Here is a 14,468-nt window from a genome sequence, read left to right as displayed (position 1 = left end):
CACTGACACGGCCCTCCATTTCGCCAACACGCTCCTTTATTTGTCTCATATCTTGTAGTATGAGCAGAATGTCCTCTTTGAGGCCCCCCATGTGAGTGTTTAATGAAGTGAGTGCCATGTTACTCTGTGCCACCGCTGCATATACATATTTAATGGTGGGCTCTGCCTCCAGGGATATCCCACTGTCCTGTGCAGCACTACCCTCCCTTTCCACCTCCGACATCAGACCAGGAGCATTGGTTCCAGATGCGCCCAGGGAGTCCACCTCTTCAATAGCCTCCGTCTCCAGTGTGGTTGCTTGTGGAGCCGACGAGCGGGCGAATTTCTCCAGCCACGCCGCTACATCTGAAAGCTTTGCAGCGTGCGTGGCGCCATTTTGTTTTACCGGAGTAGCGTCGCCATACTCCTTTCCATCCTTCTCCTTGGCCCTCTGACGGGTCATCTCGCCGCAAAAAGATGATAGATGTCAGGGGGAACACGTCCACTCGCCGGTAGTGCAGGGTGACCACTACCGTAGCAGGTAATGAGGATGTATGCAGGAAAATTAGCCGGGAGCTCTGAGCCGCACATCTGCTCACATACCCGGTCAGGCCACGCCCCTGTAAAAAAATCTTTTTACGGAAACTCGGGTTCAGTTCCAAGGTACCACTTGGTAAAAGGTTTTTTCCCTAATTAAGAGATATAGTGTCAGTGCAGGTCTTGGAAGACAAATGTGAGTGCCCTTTGGTGGCTTTTTAGATATACAGTCAGGTCCATAAATATTGGGACATCGACACAATTCTAACATTTTTGGCCCTATACACCACCATAATGGGTTTGAAATGAAACAAACAAGATGTGCTTTAACTGCAGACTGTCAGCTTTAATTTGAGTGTATTTACATCCAAATCAGGTGAACGGTGTAGGAATTACAACAGTTTGCATATGTGCCTCCCACTTGTTAAGGGACCAAAAGTAATGGGACAATTGGCTTCTCAGCTGTCCCATGGCCAGGTGTGTGTTATTCCCTCGTTATCCCAATTACAATGAGCAGATAAAGGGTCCAGAGTTAATTTCAAGTGTGCTATTTGCATTTGGAATATGTTGCTGTCAACTCTCAAGATGAGATCCAAAGAGCTGTCACTATCAGTGAAGCAAGCCATCATTAGGCTAAAAAAAAAAAAAAAAAAAAAAAAAAACATCAGAGAGATAGCAAAAACATTAGGCGTGGCCAAAACAACTGTTTGGAACATTCTTAAAAAGAAGAAACGCACCGGTGAGCTCAGCAACATCAAAAGACCTGGAAGACCACTGAAAACAACTGTGGTGGCTGACCAAAGAATTATTTCCCTGGTGAAGAAAACACCCTTCACAACAGTTGGCCAGATCCAGAACACTCTCCAGGAGGTAGGTGTATGTGTGTCAGTCAACAATCAAGAGAAGGCTTCACCAGAGTGAATACAGAGGGTTCACCACAAGATGTAAACCATTGGTGAGCCTCAAAAACAGGAAGGCCAGATTAGAGTTTGCCAAACAACATCTAAAAAAGCCTTCATAGTTCTGGAACAACATCCTATGGACAGATGAGACCAAGATCAACTTGTACCAGAGTGATGGGAAGAGAAGAGTATGGAGAAGGAAAGGAACTGCTCATGATCCTAAGCATACCATCTCATCAGTGAAGCATGGTGGTGGTAGTGTCATGGCGTGGGCATGTATGGCTGCCAATGGAACTGGTTCTCTTATATTTATTGATGATGTGACTGCTGACAAAAGCAGCAGGATGAATTCTGAAGTGTGTAACACCCCAGAGTTGTGTTACTAAACTCTTTTACCCCGCTACAATCTCCTAAGAGCATTAACCTTGTCATCTCATATGATTTAACATTATATCCTCACAAATGTGCATTGTAAACCTTGTTAAATGTATATTGCTATAATTTCCATGTTCACCAGCAAGTGGCAGCAATGTTCTGGCAAGGAGTTAAGTTCAGTTTAGTACTTTAGTATTCAGCTCTGTAAGGGATCGTCTCTTATTCGGGGGTCATTCTCACAATGATCTTCATCGACTATAGGGTTAGGGGCCAAACATTGCTTTTATTTGGCACCTCAGCAAAACCAAAACAAACAATACAAATAAAACACCTGCCCGGCTGGGCTCTAACTAAACAGGAGGACTCCCTACTTCACTGAAAGCCCCGTTCACACACGGGAAGAAAATGCGGCTTTTCCCAGCCTAACAAACCAGCACTTCCAGGCTGTAACAAAGTCCAGTAACTTTTGGGGGATTGTGGCCCAGAAGTCCTCCTGACTCTGGCCTAGCGACCATCGATTCCAAGACCTCGCGGAGCACCTGAGGACTTCAAATTCATCTCGCTCCTCAAGTACTTCTTCAAGAGCTCTGGCCAAGGTGAGGGCCTTGGTCGCCTTCTCTCGAGCATCAGTCTCCGCTTGGTCACGTTCTTCGGCATATCTGGCCGAGGTGGTTTTCTCTTCAGCCAGGATCTTGTCCAACATCTTCTGTTTCTTCTCCAATTTAGACACAATTTGTTTCTGGTGGTCCAGGTCTACCATCCAATCACGCAACTCTTGATCAAGTTGAGCCATCCTGACTTCCAAATGTATTTTCTCCTCCAAGAGAGCAGATTTTTCTGAGACGCTGTTTAGAACCTCATAAGCCAGCACATCTATTTCTTGCTCTGCATGAAGTCTGGATCGCTCAGAAGCTGCAAGTTCCTCTTGAAGTTGGAGAATTTCCGCTTCTATTAGTGACTCTAGTTCCTTCAGTTTATTCTGTGACTCCTCTGGAGATTCCTGCAGTTGCTTTGCGAGAACCGCTAGCCCCATCTCTAGTGTATCTAGGGACTGTGCAGAGCGAGCAAAAACATCTTCAAGTTTGTAGCTGTATTGTCCTGTCAGGTCATCTACAACTGTCTGGATATGAGCTTCAGTCACTAGGCTGTCACCCGACTGAACTCTCGTCTCGTCAGATATAACTGTCATCTGGTCGCTACTAGTAACAACTTTAGTTTTGCTGGGTCTTGACATGGTAGCCTCACTCTTGGAGTTGCTAACTGTCACGGCACATACGCCACTTATACTGCTCGTGTCATTATTAACCCTGACCTCTAGGGGCACCCATGAGTCAATCCCCACCTGGGACATTTTATTAATCATAGAAACCTGTGGAGACTGCACATCCAGCTCTGGTAAGTGTGGTACACCCCTCAGCATTGCCACAGTTTCCTGCACATTCACTACAGTGGGTTTACTCAGCTGTGAACTCTCAACATCAATCAGCGTTTTTATACCGCATATATTTTTCACTAGTATCCACATTGCCATTATCTTTAAGTGGACCGCGCTGCACCAGGACAGAGCTGAAAATATCCTCCCTTCCAGATCCTCCTGGAGAAAAGGTGAATTTGAGTGAACTGACTGCTTACCCATGTCCAGGAAATTCCTGTGAGATCTGGAAGGGAGGATATTTTCAGCTCTGTCCTGGTGCAGCGCGGTCCACTTAAAGAAAACGCATCTATAGATGTGAACATTGCCCACTTCACTATTGGAACTCGCGACGCACCAAAAAGGCAACGTACAAAAGGCTGTTTTATATATTTTATATATATTTTGTTCACATTGCCATTATGCCTATCCGCAAACTTGGCACCATTGTTTTCAATGGTCATATCACTTAAACCATTGTGCAGCTTCCTTGCATAGTCCCCAGCTACCAAGCTGGCATGTACCAGGCTCACCTGGCTTTCGGTGTCCACCAACACTTGGACTGCACTGTCCTTTACCATAATGCCACACATTTGTTTAGCAGTCTCTATTTCCGGTGTCTCAACACCTCATGACTCGGCAGGTAGCAATTGCCGCCGGCTCACACCCCAGTTCACAGCTTCTGAGGTACCAGGGCACGGGTCATTAACATGCCCACCCTCCAGAGCTGAGCTCACTGTCACTTTGTCAGCTATACAAGTAATTGCTGGAACGATCTTACCCCTTGTAATCAACCATTCCGGTAAAGCAGTGACATTCTCTCCTGCGGACTCATCAAGGTTGTGGTTGCTCCTAGCAACAGCTTTACTGCACCTCCGCACTTCCTCTCTAGGACCCCGGACACAGTCGCAGGGAAGATATGCACTCCTGAGAACCGCCCCGCTCTCCACCTCTTTGTCTTCCTGACGGTTGCCCTTGGCAACGGCACATATCTGCTGTTCATCAGATTCTCCAGGTACACAATTTGTAGCATTTTCTCCGCTCCACAGCTGCCAAAATAATGGGAAGTCTTTGCCAAGCACAAACTCCACTTCCAGGGTCTCACATTTTAAGAGCTCCCATTGCACAGGGCCATAGTCTGTTATAAAGGTAAGTGACACCTTAGTTGTTTTCTCTGGCCCTCTTGTTACAAAGTCCAGAATTTCGGGCAGGACCTGAGACATTTGTTGGCGGGAGTCTAGTATAACCCCCAGCGGGATCCCCCCGATCATCATCATACAGGACTTTTCCCACGCGCTCCACCATTTGACAGCCATTTTGACAGGTCAGTTTCTTTTACTGTGCCCTTTAAATCCCTGCACAGCTTTCACCTCAGAAAAAAAAAGGTCCAGATTTCCAGCAGCACCTGCTCCAGCGAACAAGCAGGCTTTCGGCCCTTTAAATCACTGCACAGCAACACAGCAATTCCTTGGCAACATTCAGCAGCACCTGCTCTTTTCCGTCAGGTCGTTGCCCCTAGCAACCTGCTGTTGTTATTGCCCGCATCCTCCACCATATGTAAAGGATCGTCTCTTATTCGGGGGTTATTCTCACAATGATCTTCATCAACCACAGGGTTAGGGGCCAAACATTGCTTTTATTTGGCACCTCAGCAAAACCAAAACAAACAATACAAATAAAACACCTGCCCGGCTGGACTCTAACTAAACATGAGGACTCCCTACTTCACTGAAAGCCCCGTTCACACACAGGAAGAACATGTGGCTTTTCCCAGCCTAACAATCCAGCACTTCCAGGCTGTAACAAAGTCTAGTACCTTTTGGGGGATTGTGGCCCAGAAGTCCTCCTGACTCTGGCCTAGCGACCGTCGATTCCAAGACCTCGCGGAGTCCCCCAAAGTTCAGGCTAACACCTAGCCCCGTGGCCCCTCAGCCAGCTCGGCTGAGCCCACTTGTACAGAGCCTTCCCAGGCCTCTGCTGCACACAGACTCTTCCTCCTCCTAACAGTCTGGACTGGGCTCTTATCCCAGACTGATTGTTCCACCTGGCGCGGCCTCTGACCTGCTGATTGACAGCGAAGAAATGGAAACTCCTGCCATATCTCTCCCCTAGCCGCCGTGAGGCCTGTCACTGCCTCACAGCTCCTTAATCTGGTTCTGTTTCTCCAGCTCTTTAATGGTGAGGCTGCCAGAAGCTAGTAAGTCCTTCACCTTGGATCCAAAGGTCCTTAAAGCCTGAATAAATGGCTGTTGTCCTTTGTGTTTATATCCACTCTGTTTCCCTTGAATTGCCTTGCATTAAACACAGCTAGCAGCTGCACTCTCACTCCTTCATCTCCTACTTCTTCTCTCAACTGACTCAACTTCCTAACTAGGCCTGAACTGCACTATATATACGGTGGTGCTACCCCCATCTAGTGGTGAGATGCATGTGGTGCACCTGACAGCCTGGTAAAAAGGGATTTCACATGATAATACAATGTAGCATGAAATGACAGATGACAGAAACAAGCTTTTGCAGTTCCCACATAAGCTAGTGGGACGCTGCATATGTGACTGAGTGTTCAGCCCAGGGGAATTGAGTATTAGACGAGATTTCACTTTTGACTGTAGATGGAATGTTTAGGCTAAGCATTTGTGATTTAAGCTGCATTAATGCAATTCCTTTTAATTTGCATTACTGAAATAAATGGACTTTTGCACAATATTCTAATTTTTCAAGTTTCACCTGTACATCCGTATATGTAGCATGGAGGAGTGTAGTGATGATCAGTTTCTGGAGGAATTTGGCCAAGTTGTCTGGTGATACGGATTTTGGAATGCTGCAGAATTTTACATTGTTGCGGTCGTTTAGGTCTGCCATTTTGGATTTCATGACCTCCATTTTCCCTGATAGGGTATTGTGAGCATCAACTAGTTTGTTGTGTGCCGAGGAGAATTCCCCCAATTTTGTTTCTACAGTATATGGTCAATACGTTCTCCCAAGCCATCTACAGTGGCTGAGATGTTGGTGAGTGCTTGTGTAATGTCTTTTTGGATAGATTGCCTTAACGATCTCATGGCGTTTATCGGGAAGGCCTCGGTGGCAGCCTGATTAGTAGTAGTGAAGGTGAGTTCATCCTCCTGCGTTTCAACAGAGGCCCCCTCCTGATTATCTGTCACAGCAGAGAAGGATAATGTAGTCTCCCATCGTGCTTTCTGTTTGATAGGGCTGGCGGTGGCCGAGGCAGGGGTAGGCGAGTCTTGCAATACAGCAAATCTGGACTCCTGTGACTCTAGCTGAGAATATGGCGAACTGTTGGCACGTCTGCTGCTCCTTTTATGCCCCGTAGCAGGGGCCCTCACGGATGAAGAGCAAGGAGAGGATCCAGGGCATTGTTCCCCTTAACTATGATCTGACCTTATGGGAGAAGAGGTACCGCATTGTTCTGTGGGACTGAGCTGTGCTTTCTCCGTTCTCTCTTGTTGCGGCTCGTCTCCATCGGGAGCGGCCTGTCTCGCGGTGGAGGGATCGCGAGCACCATTGTTCGCCGTCGGAAAAAAAGCTGTAAGAAGCTTAGGAGCTTCTTTCTTACCCCTCCTAGGCATCTTTTGTGGAGTGGGGTCTTACAGGGGTTGATGGTTGCCAAGTTTTTGGTGAGCCATTGCGCTCCCAGTCTAGGCCACGCCCCTGTATCCCTGTATATATATATATATATATATATATGTATAAATATATACTGTATATTTATAGCTCATGTATATAAATATATACGTAGTAGAAAATAATGGACTGTAAACTTTGTATTGTTTTAATAAATGTATTTACCATATTTTTCGCCCCATAAGACGCACTTTTTCCCGGGGAAAATGCCCCTGCGTCTTATGGGGAGAATGCTGCCATTTTACATTGCAGTCTGCGATGCTGCAGCATCGCAGACTGCGATGTATCAGCTGGAGGGGGGAGGGAGGAGGGGCCGGTGTCACGCAAATGCGGTGGGGCCGATGCGGTCCATGTACTCTGGCCCCACCGCTCACTCACTGCTTTATTGCTTAAACCTTTTATAATAACTTTAATTGAAGTTCCGATCCCCAGCCCCATCTGTACTACTTACTAAATGTCCTCTAGCAGGCAGAGCAGGGCGGGCTGCCATAACTCACTGATGTCACGTGCCTACACCGCCTACTTCATTCATAAAGTAGGCGGCGCAGGCACGTGACATCAGTGAGTTACGGCCGGCCATCCGCCCTGCTCTGCTTGCTACAGGACATTTAGTAAGTAGTACAGATGGGGCTGGGAATCGGAACTTCAATTAAAGTTATTATTATAAAAGGTTTAGGCAATAAAGCAGTGAGTGAGCGGTGGGGCCGGAGTACAGTGACCGCACCGGTCCCGCCGCATTTGCATTCCACCGGCCCCTCCCACAGGTTTAGCTCCGGTATATTAGGGCATCTGTGGATGCCACTATTATGGGGGATATGTGGATGGCACTGTTATGGGGTGGAGGATCTGTGGGTGACACATATGTAGCAGTGCCATCTACAGATCCACCCCCCTTAACAGTGCCATCCACAGATCCCCTCCATAACAGTGCCATCCACAGATCACCCCCACATAACAGTGCCATCCACAGATCACCCTCCTCATAACAGTGCCATCCACAGATCACCCCCCCATAACAGTGCCATCCACAGATCACCCCCCCATAACAGTGCCATCCACAGATCCCCCATAACAGTGCCCCCCTCAGATCCCCCATAACATTGCCATCCACAGATCCCGCCATAACAGTGCCACCCACAGATCCCCTCATAACAGTGCCATCCACAGATCCTCCATAGTAGTGTCATGCACAGACCACCATTAGTTCAAAATCCACCAAAAGCACACCTTTTGGTTAAAACATTTTTTTTCTTATTTTCCCCCTCAAAAACCTAGGTGCGTCTTATAGGGCGAAAAATACGGTAATCAAAATACCACTATAGTTTAGAACAGACACGCAGTTCAGAAAGGTAAAGGAACAGAGACATAGAGATAGGAAGTAGGCGGAGTCAGTAGTAATTGCCTATTTATTAATATTAATTATTAATATTAAATTCCAAATATTAATAATTGATGTGTCCTATAACAGGGGCACTGTAGGGGGCTCTATTACTAATGAAGGGAATTATTATTGGTGGGGCTTTGAGGAGCACAATTACTATGGGGGGAACTATCTCTTTGGCACTATTATTTTTTCTGGATAGTATTTGGGGGTATTGGGGAGCACAGAGAGCAGCAGTATAATACTTGTGGGACTTGAGGATGGGGAGAATGATAGAAAAGTTAGGAACCTAAGATGTCTATGTGTTAATCTCTGCAGAGATGAGGCATGGCTGAAATAAGTTGTCTAGGAGAAGATGAAAGAAAACATCTACATCAGAGTAGACGTCACCTGGGAGGCTCTGGATATGAGAAGTATGTGCTGCTGTATAGTCCTGTATGTTTGATAGTGTCTATGCAGCAAGTAAAGCAATTAAGGCTACTTTCACACTTGCGGTAGCAGGGTCCGGCAGGCTGTTCCAGCGGGGGAACAGCCTGCCGGATCCGTGCTAACGCTAGCCCACCATGCCACCGGAAGTCTGCTCCGGCCCCAATCACTATAATGCCTGCTGGACCCTGCTACCGCAAGTGTGAAAGTAGTAGGGTGTCGACTGGAGCCATATGAATTGGGGCTTGGGCCCTGGATCTTTTGGGACCCCTGCAATGGCCCTGATTGGTGGTGTTTTATAATTCTTATCCATTTTTACTTTTATTTTTTAACAGTAAATACTTAATTGCTGATTTCTCCTGTAACAGAGGCCAACCTATTAGCCCCAGCTAAGGGGGAATACTGCTTCTGCTGCTGCATGATGTCCTTGCAACTGCTAAGGCTACTTTCACATCTGCATTTTTCCTCAATCCGTAATGGATCAGGAATAAACGCTTCCGTCATGATAATACAACCTTCTGCATCCTTTACGAACGGATCCGATTGTATTATCTCTAAAATAGCCATGACAGAATATTTTTTTTTGTGTCAGAGAAAGCGAATCTGTCACAATTGTGATTTATGACGGATCCGTCTTGCTCTGCATCCCAGGACGCACTCAAAAGCTCTGCTTGCAGCGTTTTTGTGTGCATCATTGGAACACAATGAAATGGAACGGAATGCATTTTAGTGCACTCTGTTCCCTTCAGTTCAGTTTTGTCCCCATTGACAAAAAAAATGGGGACAAAACTGAAGCGTTTTCCCCACTTTTGAGATCCTATGACGGATATCAATAGCTGAAAGTGAAAGCGCAGATGTGAAAGTATCCTAACTCTGCAAGGACACTCAGAAATGTCCTTGTGGAGTTAAATGCAACACCCCCCAGATGTATATAAATGGGCAGTCAACAACTGGTTAACATTGCCCACTTTAATGAAGGCATTCTTCATAAGATAATTAACGTGATCATCTAGTTCAAGTAGAATTGCCTCTCCACTCATTTTAAGGGTCCCCGCAGGGGAATACAATAAAGTTATATGACAATATATTGTAAGATTACAATATAGTCACATACAGCATGCAAAGAGCATGTAGTATTGAACATGGTAAACAACTAATTAGAATGCGAGCAGTCATATTCCAGAGATATGTGTCCTTGTCTTCTGTCTTCTTGGAATGTGGGGGTGTTGATGGTAGGCTCGACGGGTCCTCAAGATATGAGGTCTTCTTGTTAAAAAAGGTTTTATGCGTATATATGTATAATTTTCTCAAGCACAACAGAATATATTATTAATATGAATAAAATTAGATTACAGGCAGGCAGGGTATCAGAAATAATTTATTTCTTTAACGTTTTTCACCATTTTGATCATTACATTATCACACATATGTATTTCTCATTGATTTATTAGCTAACTATTTATCCTACCTATCTAGAAAAGGCCCCTTAGACTGCCTGTACTGCATGAAGTATACAGATAAGCTGCATAGATCATGGGATGTTAGACATCCATTCCTGGCCGCCTCATAGTAGCCATTTCATCTGAACATTCACACATCTTTATGGAGTTGTTGACAACACACACACACATCATTATCTACCTAAAAGGATGACGACAGCCAGCCAGAGGTGCATCCCAACACAAGGACCACCCCGGAGTAATCCCCGGTGAAATCACGCTTTTAGGGCATTGACTCTTCTTGTAAGAGTGGTGCTCAAACTGCTAGGGTGCATCTGTGGGACCCTCTTTCAGAGATGATGTCCTCCACCCAACTCTCAAAAAGCTGAGGGGTCTTCAGGAGAGGTGGGTAGTCGAGCTGGGCTATCAGACGGTCAACTCTGTAGCTGTGATGTCATCCTTCCTACAAAATGGACATATCCACGCCCTCAACTAGGAATATAACATATTAATCATTTCCAGGCAATAATTGAATGTTATATCAATAGAGGAGAAGCAGGAAAGTGGAAAGAAACCAGACATGAACCAAAACCCTGATAATGATTGATACAAGAAATCAGAGTTAATTCTTTCCTTTCACAATTTCTCTTCTTTTGATCATTACATTATCACTCATATATGCATTTCTCATTGATTTGTTAGCTAACTATCTGTCCTAGCTGTCTAGAAAAGGCCCCTTAAACTGCATGTACTGCATGAAGTATTTAGGTAAGCTGTATACATCATGGGATGTTAGATATCCCTTCCTGACCACCTCATAGTAGCCATGCCATCTGAACATTCCCGCTTCTTTATGGGGTTATTTACAGCACTCACTTCATTATCTACCTAAAAGGATGACGACAGCCAGCCAGAGGTGCATCCCAACACAAGGACCACCCCGGAGTAATCCCCGGTGAAATCACGCTTTTAGGGCATTGACTCTTCTTGTAAGAGTGGTGCTCAAACTGCTAGGGTGCATCTGTGGGACCCTCTTTCAGAGATGATGTCCTCCACCCAACTCTCAAAAAGCTGAGGGGTCTTCAGGAGAGGTGGGCAGTCGAGCTGGGCTATCAGACGGTCAACTCTGTAGCTGTGATGTCATCCTTCCTACAAAATGGACATATCCACACCCTCAACTAGGAATATAACATATTAATCATCTCCAGGCAATAATTGAATGTTATATCAATAGAGGAGAAGCAGGAAAGTGGAAAGAAACCAGACATGAACCAAAACCCTGATAATTATTGATACAAGAAATCAGAGTTAATTCTTTCCTTTCACAATTTCTCTTCTTTTGATCATTACATTATCACTCATATATGCATTTCTCATTGATTTGTTAGCTAACTATCTGTCCTAGCTGTCTAGAAAAGGCCCCTTAAACTGCATGTACTGCATGAAGTATTCAGGTAAGCTGTATACATCATGGGATGTTAGATATCCCTTCCTGACCACCTCATAGTAGCCATGTCATCTGAACATTCCCGCTTCTTTATGGGGTTATTTACAGCACTCACTTCATTATCTACCTAAAAGGATGACGACAGCCAGCCAGAGGTGCATCCCAACACAAGGACCACCCCGGAGTAATCCCCGGTGAAATCACGCTTTTAGGGCATTGACTCTTCTTGTAAGAGTGGTGCTCAAACTGCTAGGGTGCATCTGTGGGACCCTCTTTCAGAGATGATGTCCTCCACCCAACTCTCAAAAAGCTGAGGGGTCTTCAGGAGAGGTGGGCAGTCGAGCTGGGCTATCAGACGGTCAACTCTGTAGCTGTGATGTCATCCTTCCTACAAAATGGACATATCCACACCCTCAACTAGGAATATAACATATTAATCATTTCCAGGCAATAATTGAATGTTATATCAATAGAGGAGAAGCAGGAAAGTGGAAAGAAACCAGACATGAACCAAAACCCTGATAATGATTGATACAAGAAATCAGAGTTAATTCTTTCCTTTCACAATTTCTCTTCTTTTGATCATTACATTATCACTCATATATGCATTTCTCATTGATTTGTTAGCTAACTATCTGTCCTAGCTATACATCATGGGATGTTAGATATCCCTTCCTGACCACCTCATAGTAGCCATGTCATCTGAACATTCCCGCTTCTTTATGGGGTTATTTACAGCACTCACTTCATTATCTACCTAAAAGGATGACGACAGCCAGCCAGAGGTGCATCCCAACACAAGGACCACCCCGGAGTAATCCCCGGTGAAATCACGCTTTTAGGGCATTGACTCTTCTTGTAAGAGTGGTGCTCAAACTGCTAGGGTGCATCTGTGGGACCCTCTTTCAGAGATGATGTCCTCCACCCAACTCTCAAAAAGCTGAGGGGTCTTCAGGAGAGGTGGGCAGTCGAGCTGGGCTATCAGACGGTCAACTCTGTAGCTGTGATGTCATCCTTCCTACAAAATGGACATATCCACACCATCAACTAGGAATATAACATATTAATCATTTCCAGGCAATAATTGAATGTTATATCAATAGAGGAGAAGCAGGAAAGTGGAAAGAAACCAGACATGAACCAAAACTCTGATAATGATTAATACAAGAAATCAGAGTTAATTCTTTCTTGCCACATTTTCTCCTCTTTTGATCATTACATTATCACTCATATATGCATTTCTCATTTGTTAGCTAACTATATTTCCTACCTGTCCATAAATGGCCACTTAGACTTCCCGTACTGCATGAAGTATCCAGATAAGCTGCATAGATCATGGGATGTTAGACATCCATTCCTGGTTGTCTGATAGTAGCCATTTCATCTAAACATTCACAAATCTTTATGGGGTTATTGACAGCACACACCTACAGCATTATCTTATAGAATGATGATAGTCAGCCAGAGGTGCATCCCAACACAAGTACCACCCGGAGTAATTCCCCAGTGAAATCACTCAGGGCATTGACTCTTCTTTTAGGAGTGGTGCTCAAACTGCTAGGATGCATCTGTGGGACCCTCTTTCAGAGATGATGTCCTCCACTCGACTGAGGGGTCTTCAGGAGAGGTGGGTAGTCGAGCTAGGCTATCAGACGGTCAACTCTGTAGCTGTGATGTCATCCTTCCTACAAAATGGACATGTGCACACCTGCAAGGAAGAATACAACATATAAATCATTTTCAGGCAATTGTGGAGGCAATAGAGGAGAACTATAAAACTTGATATAAACTAGAAATAAACCAAAACCAAAACGATTGATGCAAGAAATTATTTCAACTTCTAGAACAATGGTCTCCAACCTCTGGCTCAGCAAGTGCTGCTGTAGTAATACAACTCCCATCATCCCATAATAGCCTGCAACTGTCAGAACATGTTTGGAGTTGTTTTCCACTCACCAAACATCTCAGGAAAGATTTATCAAGAGCAGGAGGGATTTATCATGAAGGTCATGCCTGATTAAAAATTAAGTGCATCCTCTGACAGTCTATGCGCCCTGAATGAATTCTTGGCCATCTCACAGCTGCCATAGATTTCGATCATTTAGAGCAGAAAACTGGCATACATCAAGTAAATCTTCTGGGGCTGATGTCCAAGCCCACCCCTTTCAAAAAATGGAGAGGCTGGCAGTAAAAACATCATTTTCACACTAGCGTTTTTCTTTTCCGGCGCTGAGTTCCGTCCTAGGGGCTCAAATCCGGAAAAGAACTGATCAGTTTTATCCTAATGCATTCTGAATGGAGAGCAATCTGTTCAGGATGCATCAGGATGTCTTCAGTTCAGTCTTTTTGCCTGATCAGGCTTTTCAGAAAACCTTGTATGTTGTATTTTTACCTCCGGCCAAAAATCCTGAACACTTTGACTGAACGCCGGATCTGGTCTTTTTCCCATTGACTTGCATTAACGCCGGATCCGGCGCCGTGTGTTCAGTCAAATCGAATCCGGCTTTTGCATGTTAAACCCGAAAAATGTGAACAAAAAAGTTAAAGTCCATAAATGGCGGATCCGTTTTTTCCAATGCATTTTTTCATTGTGATCAAAATCCTGATCAGGATCTTCACACGTTTTTCCGGATCCAGTGGGCAGTTCCGGTGTCGGAATTGAACGCCGGATTCAAACAACGCTAGTGTGAAAGTAGCCTTACAAACATTTTTAAACAGAATTTGCAACTTTTGTTTATCAGTTTTGTGGTGTACAGGAATGATAAATCTCTCCTTGTGCTGTGAACTACCAAAAGCAGTGGACATAATAATTAGGCTACTTTCACACTCACGTTTGGTGCGGATCCGTCATGGATCTGCACAGATGGATCCGTTCAGATAATACAACCGTTTGCTCCAAAGAAGATACAGGCGGCACTCCGCTGGCAGC

The sequence above is a fragment of the Bufo bufo genome, chromosome 5 (assembly GCF_905171765.1).
Source record: "Bufo bufo chromosome 5, aBufBuf1.1, whole genome shotgun sequence".
Lineage (NCBI taxonomy): Eukaryota > Metazoa > Chordata > Amphibia > Anura > Bufonidae > Bufo > Bufo bufo.
The sequence above is the reverse complement of the archived record's forward strand: the minus strand, read 5'-3'. Positions refer to the sequence as shown.